Below are 27,101 nucleotides of genomic sequence, written 5' to 3' on the forward strand. Positions count from 1 at the left end.
CCTGTCAAGTTGTTTGTGTGCAGGGATCAAGGTTTTCTAATCCCGAGCGGACAAATCTGGCCGTAACGGTGGACCTTTGCGTAACGGTTGTTTACGAAGGCGAAAAAAGAAATAGCGAATAGAAAAGGCGTTTCCGTTCTAAAAGACGAGGGCACTTTTACTGGTCTCGTTAGGAAGACATCACATTCGACACCGCAGCGTGAAGGACGACTACCGAATCCTCGCTCATCAGTTTCAATGCGAAGGATCCCCCCCCAGCTCGGTAAAATATATATAAAGCCGTCCCGTTATTGACATTTAGCGGGGAAGATTGTTGCATCAGACTATTGCGTACATTTCTAATAAGTTAGTGAGATTGGTTGCCTGAGGAGGGGGGAGGGGGAGGGTTGATTTTATAAGAACGCAACCCTTCTTCCCATCATGCCTAGCATTAACGATTGTTGCCTGAGGCAGTTTGATGCAGACGTGTGTAAAGAGACTGGCATTTTCTCTTATTTGTTACAATTGCAGCATCTATCGTAGAAAATTTGACCTTTCTTCGTAAGTGAAACCCAAGTGAAGACATAAACCAAGGTGAACCGCTGAGCAAATATGAACGAAGCTTGTTTAATTGTATTAGAAGATCCAAGTGCTGTGACTGATGTTTGTAGACCTCGAATGTCGTCATGTAATTTTGTAAAAGTACATAACAAAAATCACAAATTTAACCTCGGCAATTCGGACGGCAAGTTCGCAGCTGCGTAATTGCCACGTATTATAACGAACCAACTTGTCCTCTTTGCAGGGCCCCGATCAAGAGCCCCCTCACAAGTAAACTACTTCTTATTTTTGTTGTTAATTTTTTTTTTCGTCGTATGTGTGTGTGCAGGAACAATTACGCACTGACGAACTTGGCTGCCGCCGCAACACACCGCGACAAGCAAAGCGACAGCTATCGGCCGGCGGACGCAGAAGATTTATTGCTGCCCTGCGACGCGGCGTCGGAAGGGTGGAAGGACGGAAGCAAGATTTAATGGGGGGTTAGCACTGAACCACCTGCCGTGTCACACCCGAACGCCTAAACGACCAGCGAGTTGCCAGGCAAGTTAATAAAGCGTCCCAACCAGGGGTCTCAGTGTTCGCGCAGCCGTGTCCGCGATGTTAATCGGCGCCCATAGACCACAGCGCAAGCTTCCGGAAGTGCAACGAGCCGTTGGTCGAGAAGTTACTGCTCGAAGTGTCCCCGAGGCGGTGCTTAAAAGCTTCGGCGCCACTCGAAGCATGTGAAAACTGCCCATGCGAGGACGTTTCGATCAGCCTACTTTTTGTCCCCCCCCCCCTTTTTTTTTTTCAGGCAGTGCACACGTTAACCCACGCAGAGGTCCCCAAAAACTACAGAAAGAAATACACGTGCCTTCTCGAGACTGCCTTATGCTTATATGCCGTGTGTCCCAGCTAACGTTAACCAAGGTGTTCAAAGAAAAAAAAAAAGATTAATAGATCACTGTGCAAGATACAAATATAGGACCTACGGTTTTTCGTCATCAGAGTCGAACGACCGAGCACCGTAGGTGTTATAATTGTACATTGCACCGTAATTCTTTAATCTTCTATTTTTCTTTGAACCCCTTGCCTAACGTTAGCGGGGACACCCTATACAGGATGTTTCTGCTAACTCGGGCCAAGCTTTAAAAGAAAATTCTCGTGCGAGTTACATGAATGCAAGCAACTTAATATTATTCACTTTCTTCTTGAGCAACTCAAATTATCTTTTTTTGTGAACTTAGGTAATTAATTATACAGCGAATAATTAACCAGACATTAAAGCATTTATTTAAACGTAAAATCTTCTATGTAGGCGTAGTAGAGCCTACTGAAAAATATCCAAACAATTTCTTTCCGCAATGATGGCTGCTGTGGTTTAAATTTCCCGGCTGCAAATAAAGCGCGAGATCTTCGAAAAAAAAGTACCACGTGACCCCGCTCTTAGGTGCAGCGGCATTACGTGTATGACCGAAGGCACGAATAGGCCGCAAGAAGACAATGGCCACACTCGTCATCTGCAACATTTCACCTCCCGTCGTCAAATCATCCTCGTCCTTAATGAAGCTTCAACAAATGCCACGCGTTATTTATCGCATATCTCATCGTTTCAACAGATAAGATATCTAGGCAAAAGTGGAAGCGAAGTGACCAATATATTCGATCCATTTTCTTTGTCATGGCATGTTCGTGCCTCCGATCTGCGTGCGGCATCGCTCATTCATTCGTGGCATGGTTTGGGGCACCAATGTCGCTGCGCGCGTAGTCACGTGGTACTTTCTTTTAAATCTCGGGCGTGGCGCGAGAATTGGAACCGCAGCAGCTATCATCATGGAACGAAATTATTCGGATATTTCTCCCTAAGCGCTTCTATTTCTATGTTGAAGATATTGCATTTAAATCTTTGCTTTACGGATTGGTTAATTAATTGTTGTTAATTAATTGCTTATGCTCATAGTAAAATAAAATACCTTGAATTGCTCAAGAGGACAGCGAACAATACTAAGTTCGTTGCACTGTTGTAACTTGCGCGAGGATCTTTTAAAGTTTGGCACGAGTTAGCTGAAACACCCTGCATATTGGTAGCTACGGAAACATTATCACGCGGTCGTTCTGTGTCGCGACCAAGCTAAAGCTATAGATACTGTTATGGCACTATTGTAATTCCAATGATCGTAGAAGTCTACGTCATGGACTGATGTCACAGTTGTGTCCCATCAGTCAAAATTTGTTCCCTTGTTCCCACGTGAAATGACACAGCCCACTACGGGAGATAGGCCAAGAATCGGGCAGGTATAGCTGACAAAAAATGGCAAAGGATTTTCTTTTTAAAAATGTTCGAGCGGGAAGGCGGTGGTTGAGAAGATAAAAATAGCAAGCGAATAAATGCGCATTACGAAGGAACAGGGACGCATAGAGCTATCGTGTCATGAACTTCAATATATAAGTTGAAGGAGAGTCGTAATAAGAATGCTATTTAATATTGACAGGATAACAAAGATTAGCTTTGCAGTCTCTTCGCCTCCCAAGTAAAATTACACGGTATCACATATGTGTTTCTGTTCCAGAATGTGCCCCGAGGGCGTTGACGCCTCTCTTTGCAACGAAAATCTACTCCACGCTAAACATAAATGTTGTACAATTTCACATACAAAATATAAATGGCATTGAGGAGACGGAGCCAAATCAGACCTAGGTGTGCAAATAAATGTGTTCAAGACGAGGAAAAAAATAACAAGGCAGCGTGTTTTATGCACGCGCTGCAACCATCATCTTGTAGCTTATATAAGAAAAAGAAATATTAACGTGGCTTTTTATCAGGCACGGGAAGGCACGCTGGTAAAATAAAATGCAAAGAAATAGTGCGACTGGTTTAGCACCAGTCGCGCATGGCCGTAGACCATCACGGTGGGTTTGGTTGTTTCCTTCTTTTCTTTTTTTGCTGGCCGCTCGCAAGGCCTGTCACTTAAAACGACTCCGACTCGTCGATAGTCGCTGTGTCGGTCCAGTGTGGCTGGCTATATTGCCAACAGCATCGCCTGCCAACGAGCTGCACGGTCTTTTCGGTCGTCGCGTCGCGTCGGTGGTCCCCCGAGCATGAAACTGCTTTTAGCGTGACACTAAAGGAAACAATTGTTTGAGCCGTGTTAGAACGTCCCGCTTCTAAAGTACCACAAACGCCACTCTTACAGCGATAAGACGCATCGTACACTGTAAAGCGATTTACACTTTTAAGGGTTCTTAATAGTGTCCATAAGTCACAGCTTTACCTCCGTAATGGCGTACGTTGGAGACAGAGAGCACCCTTAAGGCTGTCGATCGGTTTACAGTGATAAGTCAGACAAAACGCAAAAGCGAATGTTGGGTGGCGACGCCGCCTTGAAGCTCTCGCACCAGTTCGTCGTGACGTCAGCAATTTTTCTGACGTCTACGTTAGGCCTATCAATTTTTTTTTTCTTCTTTAGAAAGTCCTCGAGCTCGGTTGCACGAAGTTGTGACCTTATGTTTGTTACAACTTTCTTTTAAAAAGAAATTAAATTATGGCGTTTTACGTGCCAAACCCACTTTCTGATTAGGATAAGAATCCAACGAACACTGACACCAAGGACAACATAGGGGACATTACTTGTGCTTAATAAATGAAATAAAGAAACGGTAAATTATTGGAAATGAAAGTGGAGGAAAAAGCAACTTGCCGCAGGTGGGGAACGATCTCACTATGGTCAGCCTGACTCCAGGTATACTCCAATGAGAGTGTATGCTTGTTGGCCTATTAATGTTATGTTGCCCTATTTATTATTAGCCAAAATAAGGTGCATACAGGTAATTACAAATACGCGTACTATTCTACGTACCTTACACTATTTTTCCACATAGTCCCCGCACCGGTTCGGACATTTGTCCCCGCGCAGTACGGAACTTGAGATGCCCCTGTGGTAGAATCAGTCCGGATGACTGTGGAATCACCATCGGACTGCTGTCTTGGCTTAATCGGCGCACGTGAATCGCTATCCCGCCAGAAACTTCTTCAGTGATCCGAAAACGTGGACATCACTAGGTGCCAGGTCCGGAGTCTCTGGTGGGCGGTCCAGGCTCTCCCAGTGAAATGACCGGAGCTTTTCGGCGGTTCTGATTGCCACATGTGGCCTCGCATTGTCGTGGAGGGTAACCGCATTGTCGACATCGACAACCCCTCAGCCTTTTCCCCAGAGGCAGCCAGCAGACGTGACAGTGTGGTACAATAACTGTCGGCATTGATGGTCGCGCCTTGTGGCATGAAATCCAGCAGGAGGGATCCTCGGCAGTCCCAGAGGACCGTTAACATCACTTTCCCAACATATGGCACAGAACGCCTTTTTTTTTTTTTTTTTTGCCGATACACATACGCGGCCAAGTACCCGAATCGAAACGCGTACGCTCTAAGCGTCGTAGACTCCCGAGGCTGCGAGCTAGCATCGCAACCATCAAGGCAAGCAACCCGGAAACGGCTGAAGATGCGGCAATCGCTCTCGCCACCCCCACATGCACAGGTGCAGCGGTTATATTCACCGACTCTCAGGCCGCCTGTAGAAACTTTTTGAGGGGCTGCATCTCGGCCGATGCACTCAAGATACTAAAAATATGAAACACTCCGCTCCCGCACACCTGCGTAACGTGGGTACCCGGTCACGAGGGACTAGAGGGGAACGAAGCGGTCCACACCGCTGCCCGCGAGCATGTCATCCGGGCTCCCCTCTCCCCACGCGCTCTCCGACGCGCGACAGAAGAGGCGGAGACCGTACCCGCCAACTATTCGGCCATATTGCAACATTAGAGGCTCGAGCGTCGAGTGTACCCTCCACCGCACCCTAAACTCGGCAGAGAAGAAAGCCTTAGACGCCTGCAAAGTAATGCGTACACTCACGGAACGATAGTGCATCGCCTCTTCCCGACGCTCCACGACTACCTCTACCCACTCTGCAACGTACCCGACACTCTGGCACACTTGCTGCTGGAATGCTCGTGGCAGGAAGATAACGAAATGCAACCGGAAATGGACGCAAAACGAGCACAAGAAGCAAACCACCTATTCGAAACGCGGGAGGCCAAGCTAACCCTCGGGGACCTGGAAGACTAACGACAGCTCGTCGCCAGGGCCAAGAGGGCAGTCGAAGCCAGAGGGTTCCTGGACTAAGGAGCCTTCCCACCTTAGAGTGATACCGGGCCTCGCAAGGAACACTGTTTCGTAGAATAAACGTTTATTTCTCTCTCTCGCTCTCTCTCTCTCTTTCTCTCTCTCTCTCTCTCTCTCTTTTTTTTTTTTTTTGTCACAGGCAAACCCGCATTTCTTCACACCATGCTCTGCTGCTTCGATTCCGTCGTGAAATGCAGTAAGCATGTTTCATCACAAGTAGTAATGCGGTTCGTTCCTTGCTCCATTGAAAACGAATCACACTTCATTGCTCGTACGCCGTGACGGGCCAAGCACAACGGCCATCTTCAACAACTGACAGCAGCGCCATGTCGCGGTGGTACCGGCAGATATGGCCGAGCCGGTCCAAAAAAGTCCACCGGTTGGAATTGATATGCTGACTTCACATTTACAGCCGTCCCTTGGCTAAAACAACAGGGGCAAAGACTTTCTCATTCACCCTCGTATCTCAACTGGACACTGCGCCTCCACTCAAGAAATTGGATAGTATCGTTACCCCTCGACTAAAGCGGGCTTGTTCTTTAAGGATGCTCTGCGGCGATTGCTGAGTAAAAATTTCGTAACCAGATTCCCTTGGCTTCTGTTCTTTTGCGCACTTCGCAAGCAATTCCTTGAAGTGAGAATCTCCTAAGAGCGTTAGTGAGTGCGGCGTGTCCTTTCAAGTCGAGGGGCGACGCTTTACTTCGGTCGAGGCAAACCTTCCATTTGAACACAAGTCTTTGTTTACGGGCCAAATGTAAGACATTAAGTGATACTTTATATGCTTCCGTGAGTAAAATGACTTTACTTGTCGTATGAACTACTGGCGACCGTGCTTATTCAACAACGTATTACATTCCTCGGTGGAATACTCTCGCAGAATAGTGCAATGGTCTCGCACCAACAAGAGTGAGATTTTATTCCTTTGCAGGCGGTCGTCGCAAAAGCAAACCAAGTAACTCCACTAAGTGACTAACGTTAATATAAGACATTGCTATCTCCTTCTGCGGTGCCTTCAAAAAACTTTGGCGTTCTGGGCTAAATTGGCTTATATGCCGATAAACCGCAAGCTTGACGATAAGCAGGATGCTACTCGCGCAGATAGGCGAGCCGACGCGTCTCGAGTGCAGTCAAATGCCCAAAAGTAGAGTGACTGATTCCGCGGCAAAGTGAGCTCGAAGCTATCGCAAAATCGATGCGTACCGCACACTTCTTAAATCTTTTATCAGTTTGTTTAAAGTAACTAAGTTACTTCTCATACACACTACAAGAGCAGCTGCCGCAACAGAAATCCCAGCAAGCGGAAGCAGAGCATTCGCGGCAATAGCTAATTGACGGTAATCATACTAAGCACATTTCTTTTTTCCTTCAATCGCTGACTTACTTTATGTCATTAAATTAGGTTTCCCTCCGCAAGCTGATAATTCACTCGGACTAATTACATTCAACCAAGACAGGAAAGGTGCGCGCAAGCTTGCCGTGTAGACTAAAGCCAACGCCTCTTCAAATGTCAAAGCCTTGGCACTATTCAAATAGGCGCAGCCAGCACAACGCCTGCGTGTCATTTGAGTTGTAAGCCCTTTCCGATTTTTCGTCTTTCTTTTTCTAGGCGTGCTCACAAATCCGCTACGGGAGAATACCGTTAAAGAACGACTCACTTCATTTGAAGACTTAGCACATTCTACTTCGTGATTCACAGTTGCCTCTCCTTTCATCCGCTAGTGACGTAATAATATGAATCACATTACGCAGCTTGTATGGCACCCCATTCGAAGAAATCTCTCCTCCAGCGTAGAGTTAAACGCAGACAATCAACGACTAATATGTTATAAACCTCGGCAATAAACCTCGGCAAAGACTAGAAAGATTCGTCGAATTTGCACCTCTTTATTTGCATGCTCCGCCGGTAAAGAGAAGGAGGGTTCAGCTCGGTGGAAAGGGCGGCAAACGCTCAATAAGTTTTGCACCGTGGCGTTCGTCGAGCTTGCTGGATCCTTCGGAAACAAGTGCAAAGTGCAACGTGCGCGTCCACGTTAGCAGCGTAACAAAAAAAAAAGCCCGCGGGTCTCGCGGACGATGGCGCGCAACAAGAGTGCCTGCGGGATGTGCTCCGAGGCCGAGCCGAAGGAAAGGGAGAGAGAGAGAAGACTGAACACCCACGGGCAGGTGCGAACGTTTCTGCTCCGACAGGGAAGAAAAATAGACGCCCGGCCAACCCTGCGCGACAGTGCACCGGCCGCAGCGGAATTACCCATGCAGGCACGTAACACAATCATAATCCCCTTCAGAAAGGCATGATTAGTGGAAGGGAATTTTCCTGCCCTGTTATTTAAGTTCTTTGTTTCCTTTCTTTATGTTATTGCTTTCATGCTCGACGCCTTCTTTCTCTTAGTATTTTTTTTTTATGTTCTAGCCGTAACGTGCGCCGACGTAAGGATTTGAAAGACGATGCACAAATGAGATTGTGTTCCGACGTTCGTTACAAAGCAGCTCGGGGCCTGAGGTTGGTGTTCGACGTGTGTGTGTTCAGTTGGAAGATGGGGACCGGAGGTTAAGGAAGGGGAAGAAGCATTTGACAAGCAGCCGATGGCGTTTATGACGAAACGCTTGTGCCCCGCGTAGAGAATAGCTAATGACAAAGGGACAGCCTGCATGCGTCGAGTTCCTTTCATAAGGGGTCTCTTTTCTTTTCTTCTCCTTTTATTGCGATAGCAATTATACGGACTCTCCAGGCACATTTCTGCGTCGCCGTCGCCGTGAGGTTCCGTATGAGTGAAAATGTCTGAGGGTGAGCTGGCGAACGCGGTTCATTCTCGCGTGCGCGAGCGAGGAACGCGGCCCGCATGCGAGCCTTCTTCTGTGGCGCGCGAGGCAAGGGCGGTGAGGCGAGGGAGGAGGGGCGTTCTTCTCCGGCGGCTGCTACGGTGTCTCGATGTCCTCCTCGCCCGCCGCTCTGTAAAAAGCGGACACAACTGAAAAATTATGGGGTTTTACGTGCCAAAACCACTTTCTGATTATGAGGCACGCCGTAGTGGAGGACTCCGGAAATTTCGACCACCTGAGCTCCTTTAACGTGCACCTAAATCTAAGTACACGGGTGTTTTCGCATTTCGCCCCCATCGAAATGCGGCCGCCGTGGCCGGGATTCGATCCCGCGACCTCGTGCTCAGCAGCCCAACACCATAGCCACTGAGCAACCACGGCGGGTCGGACACAACTGCGGCGTCTACTACGGCGTTGGCCACACGAATCGCGGACGCCGTAGTAGATACCTTTGGCGGACGCCGTAGGGAGGCGTTGCCGGCGCTCGTGTGTCTTGAAAGTGGTCTGCGACGTGGGTAAAGTGTGCGCCCGCGCAGGCCTCATCTTCAAAGCGATCTGCGATGTTCACAGAGTGCGCGTAGTGCCGGTAGCTTCGTATGCGCTGTGCTTTCGACGTTTCGTATGCGTTGAAGCGACAGACGCACGGAGGTCAGTTGGCTCGAGGCTGTGGCCGCGATTTTTAACTCCATCGTTTTCATAGACAGTTTCCGCTGTCATCGAGCGTTGTGTGCTCACGTTTACCTGTGCGCGCGTGACACCGTGCTGCTTAATTCAGTTACAACACGTTGACAGGCTAGTTGGTTTGAATCCATGATAGAATGTGTAAGCGCGCAAAGCCAACACAAAGACACACAAAGACAACGCTGTCTCCGTGTGTCTCTTTCTTTCTACGTCCTCGTTGAGTCACGCTTACACATTACATAATTGTTAATTTAGTTAGTAAGCGAATGTTTACAAGTTTATACGGCCGATAAAACTACTATCCTTACTTCGTACAGCTATCTACTAATTTGGCATCGCCATCGGTGCTTCGCCTTTAGGGCGGAACTGCGAATTTTTTTTCTTTTTACAGTACTGCAAGTGGTGAACAGGACGATGTAGATGAAGAGCTGAATGCACCGACTAGACGAATAATGCTATCCCTGCTTCAATCCACGTGGTGACAAGCGTGAGCCAGAGCAGCGCTCTCGTGTGACCTCGTTCTGCTGCACGCGGTCACGAGGACGCGAAGGGATCAGTGGAACGCGTGACCCTTTCGATGGCCGGCGCGCGAAGATACAAGATGAAGTAAAATAAGAAAAATGATTGACCAAGCGATGCTTCTTTTCATGGTAAAAGAGGTCCAACAAGGAAGTGACCATTGTTCACCTCCAAAGAAGCGCAGCGGGGGTCGGATGTCCGCCTTCTCAGGACGCCCCCAGTGACGCGTCACTTTTCTCTGACAGGACACTGAAACCCACGTGTACACGAAGCAGCAGGCTGGACACTGCTATCATCACGGCGTCCCTTTGTGCGGTGCGAGAAGCAACGACATATAGGTCCACTTGGCTTACGAAAGCGCTGCGGGACAACGAAGCATGTTCTTGACAGCACTGGAACAGCGGAAGCTAAGTGGCCCTGATGTTTACGATGCGTGACGTGCGCCAGTTATCGGAGAAGCGAAAGAGGTTTAGTACGTATGTTCCCGTACGTATATGCCACTATACAACTTACGGACTACTGGAGCATTCGAGGATGTAATAAGCAGCAGCAGCACTAGTACCGCCGTTTTGTGACTGTTTGTTCCTTTAACATGCGTGATGTGTTGCACGAGTTTTGTGTTCAATAAACGCTCGCGCAGAAGAAAAAAATAACCGTGCAAGACTAGTGAATACATTGCTGCGCATGCCATTACGCCAACAACTATATAAGCAACATAGTCCGTCATTGCAATTACAATCGCATATTCTCTAGAGGGTTGAAATGAGCTTCACAAGATGGCGCTATCGGTGTGGCTGTTTAGACGGCTGCTCAGGCGTCTTTGCTATTCCGATCCGTAGTAAACGGTAGTACGCATGCGGACAGGGCAAACTCTCTGCTTCAACTCATATTTTTTCCGCCTCTTCTTTGCCTGCACAGTTATCCGAAGGGCATGGTGCGCGGATCGCTTGCGTATGTATCCCTCCCGACGCTGAAAACGGGAGAGTCGTCCCTGTGTCTCGTGTCCTAGAAATAAAAAAAAAATCATTTACTATGGAAGAGCTGGACGTCTCTTTGGCTGCTTTTCGACGTTCATCTTCAGCAGGGTCCGATGGCATCACCAATGCAACTCTTGCCCATCTTGGAGAAGAGGCCAGGAAAGAACTGTCGAATTACTACAACCGCTCATGGCATGATGGCATTGTTCCCCAGCAATGCACGATTAGTAGGCTCGTACTGCTACTCAAGCAAGGAAAGCCGCCTTTCGACCTGACGACATTTCGCCCTATTGCCCTGGCGAGCTTCATAGGGAATATAACAGAAGATACGGTCATTACATGCCTAGAATGTTATAACGCCACAATGTGTACCTTGACTCCATGACAGGCTTTCGGTGAGGCAGGTCATCGAGAGACAATGTTATCGGCCTCACAGCGTTCATGCAACAACAAAAATTCCTCAAGCTCATACCAGTGGCGCTCTTTCTCGATGGGAAAGGGGCGTACGGTAATGTCACACATGAAGCGATCCACGAGTCACTGGAGGCTGTTGGAATCAGTGACCGAATGTTTCTGTGGCTCCGCGACTTTTTGACCAGAAGATTCTTCTTTTTAGCAGGCCGAAGGTGGCCTGTTTGCCATCTGTTATGCAAACGGTGGCGTCCCATAGAGCGCGGTATTGAGCCCTAGTCCCTTTAACCTAACTATGGTTGTCCTTGCTGAAATTACCCAAGACAATTCACCTATCAATGTACGCTGGTGACATTTGTCTTTGGTCTTCTGCGTTGGCTCGTCTTCAAGTGCGCGCAAGAATTCAGCGGGCAGCCATCCTAACTTGTTCGTATCGCCAGAAACGAGGCGTTGGTGTGTCCATCGAAAAATGCGCGTTAATTGCGTTTACACGCAAACTCGTGGAACCATGCCCTGTTTATCTCAATGTGCAGGTTATAAAATACTGGTCAGAAGTCTCACTGCTTCGTAGGTGTGATTATTGACAGGAACCTTTCATGCAGTCCCCGCTGCAACTACCTGAAGCGGACACTAATTTTGATTGTACCTACAATGAAGTTCCTGTGCGCAACAATATGGGGCACATCGGTACGGTCCATGCTGCAGCTTTACAGAGGACTGTATGTGGGCTTTTTACGGTACAGCTTGCTGTTTTACACAGGTAAAATAGATATTCGCACCCCCGAAAGATTGCAAGGCCATGCTCTACTAAGATGTCTTAGAATACCAAGATGCACCTACACTCATGCAACAATCATGATTGCTAGAGACTACTTGGTTCCAACATAAATAACGATTGACAACCTTAGAGCACAGATTCGGCATCTTTATTGCGTACACAGGCACTATATTGCTGATTTTCCAGCACAAAGACCTCAAGCCTCATTTTCAAACTTTTTTACGACACATCAAGGCTACCTTCCGTCGGGCTTTGCACTTGCAGCAAGACCATTGTTACCCATGTGGTTCCTCCGACAGCCACAAGTATGCGTCACGATTCCTGCATTCACGAAGACTCATCATTCAACAGTGGCTCTATGTCAGTTGACACGGTCATTACTGAACGAGGCTTATGAACCAAGAACGCACATTTGCACCGATGTATCTGTCTCAGCCATCAGCTCCACAGGCGCTGTTATCATCCCGCCCTTACAAGTCACAATTAAGTTCAAAGTGTCCCACATAACGACTTCTACGGCAACAGAACTTGCCGCACTACGTACCGCTGTTGATTACATCGCACAAGCAAAACCTCGAAAGTGGGTCATTCTTTGTGACTCCAAGGCAGCCCTTTAGAGTCTGCAGTCAGATTTTTGATGCAAGACACATGAGCAAACTGGTGTTTGAGACCAGAGAAGTTATCCATCAAGCCCTTATAAACGGACATGCCATCATCTTCCAAGGACTTCTGGGGCATTGTGGTATCGTCGGAAATGACCTTGCTGAGGATGTCGCCCGGTCAGACCATGAACAAACCCTGACAGTTCCTATACACTTATCAAGGAAAGACGCTGGAAGGGTCTTCGTTTACTTGCTCAAAACAAGACTGAAACTTTGTGTAACACCCTGATTTTTTCCGCCTGCTGTCTCCGCCGGCTGGATCCTACATTGAAGCTACAGATTCCATCGAACTTCTCCCGCCGTGATGGAACTTTAATATGCCGCCTCTGGTTAGGGGTGGCTTTTACGAATGACTAATCGTTCCTTATTGGAACGTCCGACTCTGACTCATGCAACCGTAAAGAGACGATTGAGCACAGGTTATGTTTTTGTAATGTGTATGACGTAGAACGCGACGTTCTTGGGAGGGTGTTGAATGGATTAGACAGACCATTTTCAGAGACTAAGATTCTCAGACCATGGCCCCACGCGTCGCAGGCTTACAAAGCGACGCGGGCACTGCTACAAGTCATGAAATCGAGTGGCTTAAGTGTTCAATTGCAGGCGTGAAGTGATGGACAACCGCTCGTGTTCACACTGAGAGTACCTTCTTCCCTCCCTCTCCTTTCTCTTTTCATCGCTTAGACCTCTTTCCCCGTGTAGGGTAGCAAACCGGACGCGCGTCTGATTGACGCCCCTACCGTTCCTTCCTTCTTTTCCTTCTGTTTTTAAGAAAGTTCTGAGAATCAGCTTGTTCACCTTATTCGCTCGACAATAATTCAGTACTAAACCGGAAGTAACAGCTGCTGTGAGTCGATCAAAAGCGCGACTATGGGAACGCGTGTGCTCCTACACTGCGCTTCGTTACGCTTCAGAGTGGTACCTGCTTAGGCTTGAGCAAAGACTCGAACCAAGGTACATGTGAATTGACTTTGCCCGAACCCCATAGCACGCCCCAAAGCGTTCAGTGCCGTGTAAGTTGCGCACAGCACGCTCAAACCAAGCCACGCGGCTGGTGTCTTGCCTCTCCCCACCGCCATCCTTCTTCCCTGGGATAATGTCGATTAGCAAATATTCGCCACTTCTCACAAGGATTCCGGAACAGAGCGCATAACGCTTTTACTAGTATGCCAGCTGTTCTTAACATTTTCTTTTTTCTTGCGACATACTTCGGTTCATTTAGCTCATATTACCCGAGAAAGATGTGCCAGGCGGGCATCTGTCGTTACTTCTGGGAAGATTCGGCGCCATGACACCGAATGGGATTGTAGTGCGGAATCGAAAAACGTATGAACAGCTACGCTCGGTTTTCTCATATTTCATTTTTACAGTGCAGCTGTTAAAACCTCGTTGGATTACTCTTGACGTCCGCAGCTTCGCCGAGCTGAGAGAGAGAGAGCTGAGAGAGAGTGAAAGCAGAGTATAAAAACAGCATCGTGGCGAGGGTGGGTGGGGCCTAGCGGGGGAGGAGGAGCGGCGCGGCAAGGACACAGGTGATGTGACGTCATTGCTCTCCGATAAAAACCCGCGCGCTCACTTCAGCGGTCCTCTTTCTCGCAGTGGAAAAAAATTTCTGGCTCTGCCATCGCAAACACCAGAGACCACGGAGCAGGGGGAAGTCCAGCAAAGTTAGACTAAGGTGCGGTTTGGCACTACATTACTGGCCTTCCCCCAGCTCGGCTGGTCTCTGGTGTTTGCGATAGCAGAGCCACGCACATTTTTTTTCTATCCACGTTCGATATTGTGTCAGCAGTAACCACGGGAGGTTTGAGGTTTCGCAGTATTCTTACTGCTCACTAATATATAAGTTCCCGTAGAATACAACACAATGCTGTCCTATAACATTCTGACTGCCTTCTACAGCAATGCGGCGAAGATTAGCTCTTTGGGCTTTCTGTCGAACCAGCCTGAAATTTTCACCACGGATACCCAGCCTTTAATTAAGAACTTGTTATTAATTTGTTTCTGCTCAGGCATTAGTCGAGTTCATTCATCCCGTACATTCGCACGGCTGTGCTAGACGAAACAACATTTTTTTTAATCTTTGCTGATGCCGTGGTATCGAATTGTGGCCCACCTTGGTTGCTTAGTGGCTATGGTGTTGGACTGCCAAGTACGAGGTCGTGGGATCGAATCCCAGCCACGGCGGTCGCATTTCGATGGCTACGAAATGAGAAAACAGCCGTGTACTTAGACTTAGGTACACGTTAAAGAACCCCTGCTGGTCCAAATTATTCCGGAGTCTCCCATTGCGGCATGCTTTATAATGAAATCGTGGCTTTGTCACGTGAAATCTCAATTTAATTTCTTTCCTCAAACTTTGGCTCCCGACTGCGTGCGTATATTAGAATCAAGAGAGATTGTTTCAAAAAATACGCTTTTTGACGCTCATTCTTTATCACGTTCCGGAAAGGAGTACGCTTCCCGTGATATATAGACAAGTACTGTTCTACATTCCTACTCATTCTCGCCTACATCACGCGCCTACTAAACAATGCCTCAGCTAACTACTCATTCACCCTTCTGCAAGTGCTCAGGCAAGAACCACTAGAGCCATCTGCAGCCCCCATCGTTCATAAATCGAAATTTAGAACGGTGCTTTGTGTAAACGAAGAAGCTGTACAGTCATGGGACATTCCACGCGAACGTTCTCCGAGTTTCTGTCTAAACGGGCACATGCCAACGGCGAAGCGCCAGAAAAGTGCCTTAAAACAAACTTTATTTCTTTTTTTTTATTTTGGAGGAGGTTAAGGCCGGAGGAGGGGGGGGGGATAAGTGAGGTTCAAGTTCGCACTTGTTCACCACGAAAATTAAGTGTTCGCCCTAACTGCTTGCTCTTCGCACTAAAGTGAACTATCGCCAAGCAAGCACATTCTAACGAACAGCCCAACAAACGCGTATATAGAAGCACCAAACGGAAAGGAAAGAGAATATAGCACGAAAGATGGAAACACGGGCTTAAGCAGAGCTGGCCGGATGGAAGAATTACAGATGTAATGGAGTGAGCACTTGCCTGAAAGACCTCAGACGTAAGTATATTGGTTCGATGTCCCTGCTGTTTCCGAGTATATATAAAAATGAGTTTAATTAGGGGACCCCAAGTGTTTAGCCGGCCTAATATAAAAGTAGTTCGTGGCTACTACCCAAAACAGAATGCAAACAGCCATGTTTCGCGTTCTTATTTTACTTATTTTATTTGTGCATTTATTTATTTTTTCATTAGTAACAAACCAACAAACGCCATGTACTTGCGTGCGTGCTAACAGCTATTACTGAAAGAAATATGACGGCCGCTCCTTCCGGCTAATAGCGAAATAGCCGACGCTCCGAAATTGCCTTAGCGTTTGCAAGAAATTAATGAGACAGCAGGTTTTCGCTTTATTGCATCCCGCCCCCGCCAAAAAGCGTACGTCATAAGATGTTTACTTATTTTTTATGCTACCACTGCAAATATGAGCGTGTTTAAGCCTAATGAAGGGGCGTCGCTAGGAAGCGAAATGCCAGAAAATGCGGTAGGTTTCGTAATATTTGCGCATTCTCTGTTTTTCTCCGAATGGACCAAAGCGTAAGTGTGTTACGAAACACATTTTAACTCGTAGGGTATTACATTCCTCTATTAGTTACACTACCTATCGTGAAAATGTGGCAAATTACTTTCGACATGAGAGAGAGATAGAGGTAAACGGGATGGGAAAGGCAGGGAGGTTAACCGCATAAGATTATGGTTTGCTACCCTGCACTCTGGGAAGGTAAGGGGAAATGAAAGACGGAAAGAACACGCGGAGACAAAAACCAAACAAACGAAAAAAAAAGAGACCGGGAGCGTTGTGAACGTCCCGCAGAATTACAGTCTCTCCGATAGGCCACTCGAACGCAAAAATTTAAAGAGTGACTTGACTCTCTTGTGGTGTGACAACTGCATAGGTTGGCGTTCCGGGACTGTCTGCCCCGAAAGTGGCCGGTCCTCAAGACGCGCCAGCACCGTCGCGAGTGACTACTTGTGTGCGCTGTATCGGGAACCACGACAAAGAACGCGGTCGATAGTTTCCTCGTCGCCTCAGTGGTCACACGCCGCACCATCCTTCCCTCAGATGCGGAAAGCAAACGACTTCGTAACTGCAACGGCAAGCCACATTCGGCAAAGTACAGTTACTTTCGGCCCGAGTTTCCCCATGTAGCAGCTGTGGTGCCGCGGTTTACCGAAGCAAAGCAGGTCACGTTGACTGCTTGACATCAAGATGTGTTTGTGCTTGCATGCTCAAAAACCACGTAATTCCGCAAAAATGTTTACTTGTACACGATGAACGAAAACAGTAAAATAGGAGGAAGCCGTAGACAAAATGTAGTAACTAAACTTGGCAGTTTCGTCTGAAGCTAGGACGAAGCAGTGACAGCAATACCAAGGTGTAATGGTGTAATACCTCGGATGGTGTTCCACCTATACGCGGTTGCGACACGTTGCCGTGACGCAGCATGCAAGGCAACTACAGGGTTTCGCGTGCAATAAACCAAAGTGGCCTGTACTGTACTGAACTGAACTGCACCAGGCGTATCACAACGCTGGCGTGATTAGGAGCGCCAACAGTGGCGTTGGAGGTGTCGCATCTCGATTTGTGCACGAAATGACAACGAAAGGAAAATCCGTCGGTGTTATAGTCAGCACTTGGGGAAATAGTAGATGACTTTAGCTTGGCGTTTACTACCCGTTCTGATAAGACCAGTGCATAAACACACAGCGGTTCAGCAGAAACACTAGTGCGCTTGTAGTATGCCTGCACACAACGCTCATGCCAGCAGCGGAAGGCTTCACCACCGCGCTGTTCGAGCAGAGCGGCGCATGCACCGTTGATAGCGGGGCAGCACGACGACGACGCCTACGGTGCGAACGCGCCTCGAGCCTCCGAGTGGTTGCTATCGCTATAAATAAATAAAAAAGAACGGCTAAAACCAGGCACATTATGACAGCAGAGCAAAAGGTATCTGGAGTGAGAGAGAACAATTTATTTTTTTTTATAATTTGACAATTAGCTTTCCGTGTTGCGAATGAGTATTGTAACTGACACTGTCCATACCCCTACAGCTTAGCTCAGATTTCGGAGCCCAATGACTGGAGTTCCTACGAGGGCCTGATTGGCCTTCGTTCTCATAGACTATCACATGACCAAGCCTGCACAGTAATCAAGCATTGCCTTGGGATTTTTCAAGTTCCTGCTACGAAGAACGACAGGACGGAAAGTACAACTAAAATAAAAAATGCGTTCGTATTTCCTAAAAGATCGCGAAAATTCTCTGTCGAAAGCATTCCTACAGTACAGCGAATGACCTCCCGCCACCAACGACCAACATAAGCACCTCACGTAAAAGAGCGACGGAGTCAAGCAATATTTATTTCTAATAAATCATCGTTTGCGTCAAATGAAAATCTTTCTGCAGATGCAGCCTTTAGTAGCCTACGCCTCTGAAAGTCAGTTGTCGGTCGACAATCTGCGCACATCGCAATCGTGCTAGGAAGAAACTCAGGATTTCTTTTTATATAGTCCTTTTACCACAGCCTATGTCAAGGGACAACTTAGCAAATGTATTCTTTGCCTTACAACGCGAATAAGAAAGTGCAAAGAAAGACAAGACGTACATAAAGGTGCCCGCGTGCCCCACAGAATATTGGGAGAAATTTCCGGACGATTGCTTACCTTACCCCAAAAGATAATACGAATTGCTGCCAGCAAACGTCCTTTCAGACAAGAATCAAATAGAGGGACCCTCAATAAGCGTATTACATTTAAAGATAAAGTGAGCCCCGCTATAGGGCGGAGGGGGGGGGGGGGGAGGAGGGGGAAACTGCTTCCGGGCAGCGGAGACGACTCGCCGGAAAAAACAACTGTAGAGGGCCGCTCTAAGGCAAACATTAAGCGCCTTACAAAAACAACAACGACAATAACGAGAATATTAACAGCGGCGCTGACAGGATGACTATGACGATGTGACGGCGAAGACTTCTACGTCGAGGACCCGCAATGGAATTCTGGCTGGCAGCAAGCACAGTTTTATCTTCTGGCGACTTCTTCTGCCAAAAACTTTTTTTATATCTCCGGAAAAAAGCCTAGTGAGGACAGCTGCTATAAATGCAGTGAAAGCTTGATTAAATATGCTAAACAGGCCTGCACTGTGAAACGACGTCTTTCAAGAATCGGGTGATATACCGGATATGCTGGTGGACCTCCGCTGAGGGGAGTCAGTGATCATGGCATTCTGTGGCTGAGCAAGGCGCTGTGAATTCTTTTTGAGGCCACGGCGACAGCATTCTGGCGGATTAGAACTCAAGATCCTCGTGCACCGAAGATCCCGTGCGCGTTGAAGAAACTGAGGTGATCAAAAGGATTATTAACCCCTCGCTGCATCGTCTGGTAGCCCTGGTGTTGCTTTGAGAAGTTATATCTATAGTATTTTCTCCCGCCTTTGCCGTGTCACCCGCCGTGGTTGCTCAGTGGCTATGGTGTTGGGCTGCTGAGCACGAGGTCGCGGAATCGAATCCCGGCCACGGCGGCCTCATTTCGATGGGGGCGAAATGCGAAAACACCCGTGTACTTAGATTTAGGTGCACGTTAAAGAACCCCAGGTGGTCGAAATTTCCGGAGTCCTCCACTACGGCGTGCCTCATAATCAGAAAGTGGTTTTGGCACGTAAAACCCCATAATTTTTTTTTTTTTGCCGTGTCCGCCGACTGTTTCCACCCTTCTTGCCTCTTTCACCTAGTGCAGGGTAGCAAACCAGAAGTTCTTCCGGTTAACGTCCTTGTCTTTCCCAACTCATCTCTCTCTCTCTCTCGATATATATATATATATATGTGTGTGTGCGTGTGCGTGTGCGTGTGCGTGTGCGTGTGTGTGTGTGTGTGTGTTTGTGTGTGTGTGTGTGTGTGTTTGTGTGTGTGTGTGTGTGTGTGTGTGTGTGAAGTGATCATTTGTGAGACTCTGATGCGTGTCCCATTGTCCGTATGTCCCAGTATTCACACTTTCACTCTCTACTTGTTGTCCCTTTCCTGTTCCCTTTTCCCTTGCTTTCAGCGTATCGATGCACGCGGGATGCTCGACTGATTAGCTTTCCTGACATTCACTTCCTTTCTTTTTCTATCTCTTTTTTAGTCACACCTATCGCTATCAATAATCACAAGGTGGTTGACAAGAACTGCGCAAATTTCAGCTTATGTTCGAGACGGAAAGAAGCTTACCCAAGTGGCTGACCGGATTCGTATCCTCAAGCCATGGATGAATTGGCAAAAACCCAAGAGGAAGAACTGACCACAAAGCACGAACCGAAAGTTATCATCCAGGAGTATTCTCGGTGCATGATTGTCTGTCTACCTTTCTTGAGAGCTCATATATAAAAAGTGACGTCATGCCCTCTGTATTTGCATTTGGCGTGCCTTCGCCTCACTTTTGATCTTCTGGATGCGCAGCGACTTCGTTATTTTTTTCCATAAATAAAATATGGGCGCAATGCCACAAATGGGAAACCATGTTAACATCCGCCGTCTTCAGTGGCTAATGTCAGTAGCTTGGCCTGCGGTACAATCGAACCTACTACTACTCTTACGTTGGAGGCTAACTGACAACGCTGCCTCACTTGCCGACGCTATTATGCTTTAGTTTGGACATGTACGTGTACGGAGAGAAAATATATACGATAGTTGTAACACGAGATGGTCGCAAGCTTAACTAAAACGTATGCGGCATTTTGCCAGCAGATCCATTGACAAAAATCATTCGTTCCATATAGCAGCAAAAACCGCGTATAGAATTCCGTTTAAGAGCACTTCTCGAGAAAGAAATCTGCCACTTAAAACTTCGCACTCCGCGAATCAAATACTGACACTCCCAGTCAAGACCGAAATCAATACAAAACTGTCAAGAACAACTAAAACGTGGAATTTGCAACATGTGACACGGTGGCTATACCCCACTACCTCAAAGTTTTTGTCGGTCAGTAAAAAAGCGTCTGGCAAGCGTCTCGCAATCACATTACCGGCCCTTCATTTTCATGCAGCCTACCGTGCAGAGCAGTCCCTGCTGACCACGGAGTACTGCTGACCCAAGTCCAACAAAGGAGTCCGTGGCCATAATAAAATGTTTTGCGCTGCCCATACCATATTCCTCGCTGAAAACCCTGACAATGAGGAGATTCGCCCTTTCCAATAAATCACAACGTGCGGCCACACTAGACACACACAAAAGAAAAAAAAAGGAAAGCGAGAGATCGGGAAACAGCAATAAGACAAAAAGCAGGCAGCCTTTCTTTGAATCATCCTCAATTCTAAGGTTACAGCCGTAGTTGTACTATCTAAATAGAAGCGGTGTTCTGCTACCCTGTCTGTCGCCCTTTGTAAAGACATTCTCTACAAGAAATCGTCGATGTCATCTTAAAGCGTGGGCGCCGAATGTGAAAACGCTGGTATGAATTACCCTTCCGGCACACAGCGAAAAACTCTTAGTCGTTCACTTGTGATCCGACACATGACCACTGCTGCACGGTTATTGCAAGAAAACTCCAATTCGATCTGGCCCTGTCTATCTCCTCCTCATCGAAGACCAGGGCGCGCAAACCAGGGCTCGCGATTACCCGGACTTCCATTGCAACGGAGGTGTTAGTCATCGCTACTACGCTAACCTCAGACAGTGATAGCTTCTCTTGTTTATCTTGCGCCTGCTCACTAACGTTACGCTGTTACACTCTCCAGGCTGCCCAGACGGAGCAAGCGCATTTCAATGATGGCGTCTTATATAGTATGACCTAACCGTCTGGACAGGATTGTGATGTGGCAATCGAATTAGTGCAACCGCCCTCACTCATTCAAAGTTACACAACGGGTTTGGTATATAAATAATTGCATTGTCTCTTGGTTTGTAACCATGTCTTACGTGCTTATGCAAACAATGAAGTGGCTTTTGCATATTAGAAAATGAAGTTTTCTTTAAGTTGATTTTAGACGTAGAAAAAAACATATTGGGACAATGAGGCAATTTCACTGTGTCCTCCAGAACCACATAGAAAGAAAGTAGGTGAGGTGCTCGATACAGAACAAAGACAGTAAAAAGAAAGGGTGGGATCAATCGTTGTCTATTTGATTCCTATGCAGCAGTAAGAGACAAAAGAAAGAAAGAGAAGAAAAGCTGAACAGTCCGTACAGTGGCTTAGCGCGCTGCTACTTCTCAACACAACCAATTGAACGTATGCCACGTGTCAAACCACCGCAGCTCCTATCCAGACGTCCACGCGGCATGGACAACGACTAAAAGCGCTCACCCCACCATCACCTGGAAATCTGAACAAAGGATAAAAGGGAGGGAACGACGACAACAAATTGATAGTTGCAGTTAAGTAGACGAAACAAATCACCACCCATCCCTCGGCCCTTATCCAGCCGTCAAGACAGCCTGTAAACCGGCTGTTGCGGGGTTCCACGAAAGTCCCTCAGCCCGCCCTTCACCTGGTAGCCGGAGGGAAGAAGAAAGGGGGGGGGGGGGGGGGGGGGGGGTCAACGACGAACGAACTAGGTGTCACCGGCTGATTTCTTTCCACAGATCCCTAACCAGTTCCTTCGGAGGCGGAGTTACTGCTGGTTATGGCGAGCATGGGCGGGATATCGCCACGGAGTCGACGATGGTGATTTGCTGGTGCACAGTCTTCAGATTCCCTAGTCGACTCGCCTAGGGAAGACGACGGTATTAAAGCCGAGACTTTTCGAGAGTGAGGAGAGAGGGTCCTGATGGGAACTTAGACGTTTAACTTGCTCCTGCATGGAGTGGGCTTCCCTACTGGACCGTGTACCTAAGCTAAATAAACCCTTTTTCCTTCATTTCCTACAACTTGACGTAGAAGTCGAAGGGCTTGATGGGGGGGTGGGTGGGTGGGTGAGATGGATGGATGGATGGATGGATGGGTGGATGGATGGATGGATGGATGGATGGATGGATGGATGGATGGATGGATGGATGGATGGATGGATGGATGGATGTTCTTAGCGTCCCTTTTGGAACGGGTCGGGGGGTAGCACGACCAAGCTCTTGCTATTATACTGCCTAATGTTCTACCTAGATTAAAAAAGGAAAAAAAGAAAACAAAAAAAAAGCCCATGATAAATGCCCATAACCAAATTTTTTACCCTTTATTGTGAAATTTGTTTTTGTAGGTGTCCGTTTCTTGTCGTTTCCCTTACTGTTCTGCCACCAATATTCCCATCGCCTCTTACTATTGGATTCAATGCCCCGAACGCCGCTCTAGCCACAACAGCACTTATAGTGGAAAGGTCGGTGTTCTACTTTGTCAAACGCACACAGCATACACACGCACACAAGAGAAAAAAAAAGACAGAACCTATTGCACTAGTTTTGCTTGTAGCAGCGTTTTAAAGGGATCAGTCCTTTATTTTTCTCAAAACTAAGGACGCGAAATCTGTGAGCAATCAGAGTATGAAAGTTGAGTCCGCAGCGCTGGCGTTAAGCCCGCATCCAGTGAGGTCAAGCGCGATGCCATACGGAAAGCTGCAACTCGTTATTCCCGCGGGGTCCCAGTAAAAGGCTTCTGCACCGAGCCACTCGGGAGTAAACCGGCCGGCGCTCATGTTTATTCGCCCCACTTGCTCCACATTTTGCGTAGCTGATCGGGTCGACTGCTATGCCCTCTGTCCTGGATATTTAATAAGAGCCTGATTTTGATAAGTGGCGCAGTCCTGAACATTATCGTTTGGTTCCATGTTCATACATTTACCAAACTCGCACTAACGAGCACTCTTACGCTTCGACTACTTCCGAAAATTCCTATGGGACTGTTATTTATACCTTGTAGTTTTATAAGTTCCGTTGTCGACTTATATTTGGTGGTGGTGGTGGTGGTGGTGGTGGAGGGAAGAAAAATAAAGCAGGCTTATGCGCAAGTTCCTGCGAGTGGTGCAATAACTGTTGCCAAAATGAACCTAATCGCCCATTAACAGCAGCCCATTATCCAAACGTAGAGTGAGGCTGTTTGCTTTTTTATATGCATGGGTAAGGATAATGCGCTTTAAAGAGGAAAGGTGCGGGAAATAACAGTGATAAGGAAGGAACCTGTACATTGACAAATTAGCCCTTGGCGCGATAAGTTGTGTGACACATTGCTCTTGAGCATAAATATCGGTACCCTAGCGGTTCTGCTTGCACATTAGCAATATAAGCGCGTTAATGTATCGAACGACAACGTTGTTGGCACAGTTGACGAAAACTAAGATCGCATGAATTAGGTTCGTAAGAATTAAAATGGTCTGACATATTGACTCTTTATTTGACAGGAGACACCACGCATGTTAATAAGGCAAAAGCAAGTATCTTATTTGTGTGGTGCCCTCGCCTAAATTCGCGAATAGTCATAAATTCAGAAATTTGAATCACTTCGACAGTTACGAAAGACGAGTCCAACAGAACAGAAAGCACGGCCAAAGACACCGGTTGAATGTCGAACGTAGACAAGAAAACCTGAAGATAATCCACAACTGCGAAGCAGCTATGCACAGCTAAGCACAAGGTCGCGTGTTCGATCACCAGCAGCGGCGGACGCATTCAAGTATGAGGTGAAACGCAAAGACGCCTCTGCGCAGAAATATTGCCCCACGTTACGAAGTCTCGAACGATTAAATGTCATTCCAACTACGTCATCCATTCTATTCATCTGGACCTGAATTCACGCAACCTTTTCTTTCCTTTTTCTTTTCTCAGAGCTGCCCGCAATTCGCTGGTCACATTGGTAATGTATTAGAAGTAATAATATCATCTCCACCATCACCATTGGCTGAGTTTTGGCTTTAAGAACACGTTTAGCATAAGAACTTTGCTGTGAATACGAGCCTAGGCGTAGTTTCTGGCCGCAAAACCAGTAAATAGCACTGACGCACCTAAAGGTCGGAAGATCTCTCAGTGATTCACGGAGGAACCTAGAAGCAAGGGTCGCTTGTACCCTTCAATCACGGGTTAATAAGAAAAGGCTGTAGATTAATTATGAGCGCGAGTAGCTTGTGGTGCTCGCGCACTAGTTGTCTCACAGGCCCTTGAGTTTCCGCTCTGAGACCCTATTGAGGTAGCTTTGCAAATCTTGTTTCACGTCGATATTTAGTTCTTGAAATAAGTGTTGCCAGAACATCTCCTAAAGTTACTGAAGCACACGGTAGGTTTTCTTCAGCTTTTTTGAACAGCGCACGTTAAACCTTTAGCTATTGGCTGCGAAATTATTTCGTACCAGCACCCTCGAGACACACAAACATCGAAACTATGAATATTGCGAAACTGCGTTCCGCTATGCAAACGTGTCACGAACCTCATTTCGGACGTTAACAAAACAGGACTTCTGCGTCAATACTGTGGGTTTTCGGAATATAGTATATTTAGACTTTCAATTTACTTTGGGGCCCTCTGTACCCTATTCAATGCAAAGCGCGCATTGCTCCCATCTTTTTTTTCATCGCCGAGCAGCAGCATTTCCCCTCAAAACGCCGCTGTTTTGCGCCCAGCCCACTTTGTTTTGCTCACTTCAGACACGTACATCCCTCTGGCGTCTTTCTCGATGCAAACCACGCCGTCGGAAATGCATCACTTGCCTTATGGGCCGCTTCAGTTCTTGTTTTCTCGTTCAACTGCGCACTCGGAAGAGAGCGTCTTTCTCATTCGCTCGACACTACTGGAAATTTTGAGTCTGGCTGCTATCTGCATAGCTGTGCAATGCTTAATACAAGAGGCACTTTATAATTGCATTAGCGTATACCACGTTTCGCTCATGTCTTGCAATAGCCTAAGACCGACAACGACGCATACTGTACAATATTTTAAGTATTTTGCCTCTATGACTTCAGCGTGATGTATTACAAAATTGCGTCCTCCTTTAGGTGTGTCAGTTAAACAAATACGAGGACAAAACTATGCTACTTCTCGATTTCAATTTAATATCAAAACATTCGCCAACGGCTAACAGCTGAAATGAAGCAAGACGCTATACAGGGTGAGAACTCCAAATTACTGACGTTTTAATGCGCCTGAAAATTATGACACGCGTGCAATAATCCTGCGTCAAGTTACAACATGGGAAACGAGTTAATATATACATGTTTTTTTTTTCATGAGTGAGAAATGACTTCTCTTGATAAGTATTTCCCTTGGCCATATTGCGCATTATTTTTCTTTAATTTTCTATAATCGATATATTTACAGTCGACAAATGTTCTCAACGCTTAGCCTTAAGACCCACTTTCGGAGCTTACGACATACGATTTTTCTGCGGCACGTATTTAGAGGGAAAATTATGTACGCTGACTTTCCAACAAAAGTAGCTTTCCATTCGCGAGCGGATATCACTTCAGTTCAAAGGGCGTACTGTACAGCTGTCCTCGCAAAGTTTCCCTTCTGCATCTCTTTACTACACAGGATACGGGCTTCAGGAAACAAACGCTGACACTCCACCGAATGCAGGCAGCACGTGCATGGCTATGCCAGCGGCAAATTGAAGGATCGGTTCATTAGGGGCAACAGTTATTATCTGCGGATAAGGTGCCAGTGCCGTAGCAAGCTTTTTTTTTTCTCTCTTGTCAAGAGAAACTGTGCCTGTCACTCACCTTGACGAAGTGTTCTTTGCTAGAGACTCTCGAAGTGGTGGAGCGACGGCAAGCCCTGCCGTTTACCGGAGGGAAATCGACGTTTACGACTATGACGACGACGAAGACGGCACGGCCCGGGGCGGGTTCTCTCTTTCTTTTTCTCGAAGGGCGACGATGCCGGCCAGCGGAGACCGGGAAAGTGGAAGCGCTTTTTCCTGCGATCGGAGTCGCTTTCGGGATGTGGCCGCTAGTGCGCTCCCAACTTTTTTCCCGAAGAGCGGCAGCCGGGCCAGCGCTTTTGAACCCACCTTCCCCGCCGACTCGCGCCGCGACCAATGGGAACGCGAGAAGCCGATGCGACGTCACAGCGCCGTCACGACGGGCCACGTGAGCCGCAAAGCGCCTCGACGCCGACCGAAAGGCGCGTCGGGTGGGGATAAAAAGGAGGAGAAATGAGAGAGAGAGCGATGGGAGAGAGGGAATAGAGTAACCACACGAGCAGCTCGTGGGGTGTCGGCTGGGAAGGAGATGATTTCGCGGTCGCGGAGGCGGCTGTGGCGCTGACTGTGACGGACGCGCAAAACGCGACTCGCAAATTGCGCGTGGTCGCGCAAACGCAATTTCTGCGGCCCGCCGTGAGCTAAAACGAAATAAAACGAGTTGATGGAGACAACGCGCGGAATATGAAAATGACGCCGCGGGCGTAACTGTGCTGTCGGAGGGCACTCCACGGATAGCAGGATTTTAAAAAAAGACAGAAGATTATATTTATCACGAAGGCAAGCTTTTTCGCGTCATTTGTGATCTTTCTTGGGCTGATGCATGTCCTTTTCTAATTTACTACATGTGTTCATGTGTTGCCTGAGGGCAACTGTCAGGTTTCTGCACTTTGTACACGCTTCCTTGTGAA

The 27,101-nt window shown here is 47.4% G+C and overlaps 1 protein-coding gene across 1 annotated transcript in view; it reads right to left on the reverse strand.

Annotated features, from left to right (window-relative positions):
• LOC126536489 (uncharacterized) overlaps nt 1-26,482 on the reverse strand; it is an 83,088-nt gene extending 56,606 nt beyond the window's left edge. Inside the window, exon 1 of the mRNA XM_055074042.2 lies at nt 26,210-26,482. The gene's annotated coding sequence lies outside the window, so the exon portion shown is untranslated. The remainder of the gene's footprint in view (nt 1-26,209) is intronic.
• Nucleotides 26,483-27,101: the final 619 nt, after the last annotated feature.

Source organism: Dermacentor andersoni, chromosome 4, assembly GCF_023375885.2.
Source record: "Dermacentor andersoni chromosome 4, qqDerAnde1_hic_scaffold, whole genome shotgun sequence".
NCBI classification, from domain to species: domain Eukaryota; kingdom Metazoa; phylum Arthropoda; class Arachnida; order Ixodida; family Ixodidae; genus Dermacentor; species Dermacentor andersoni.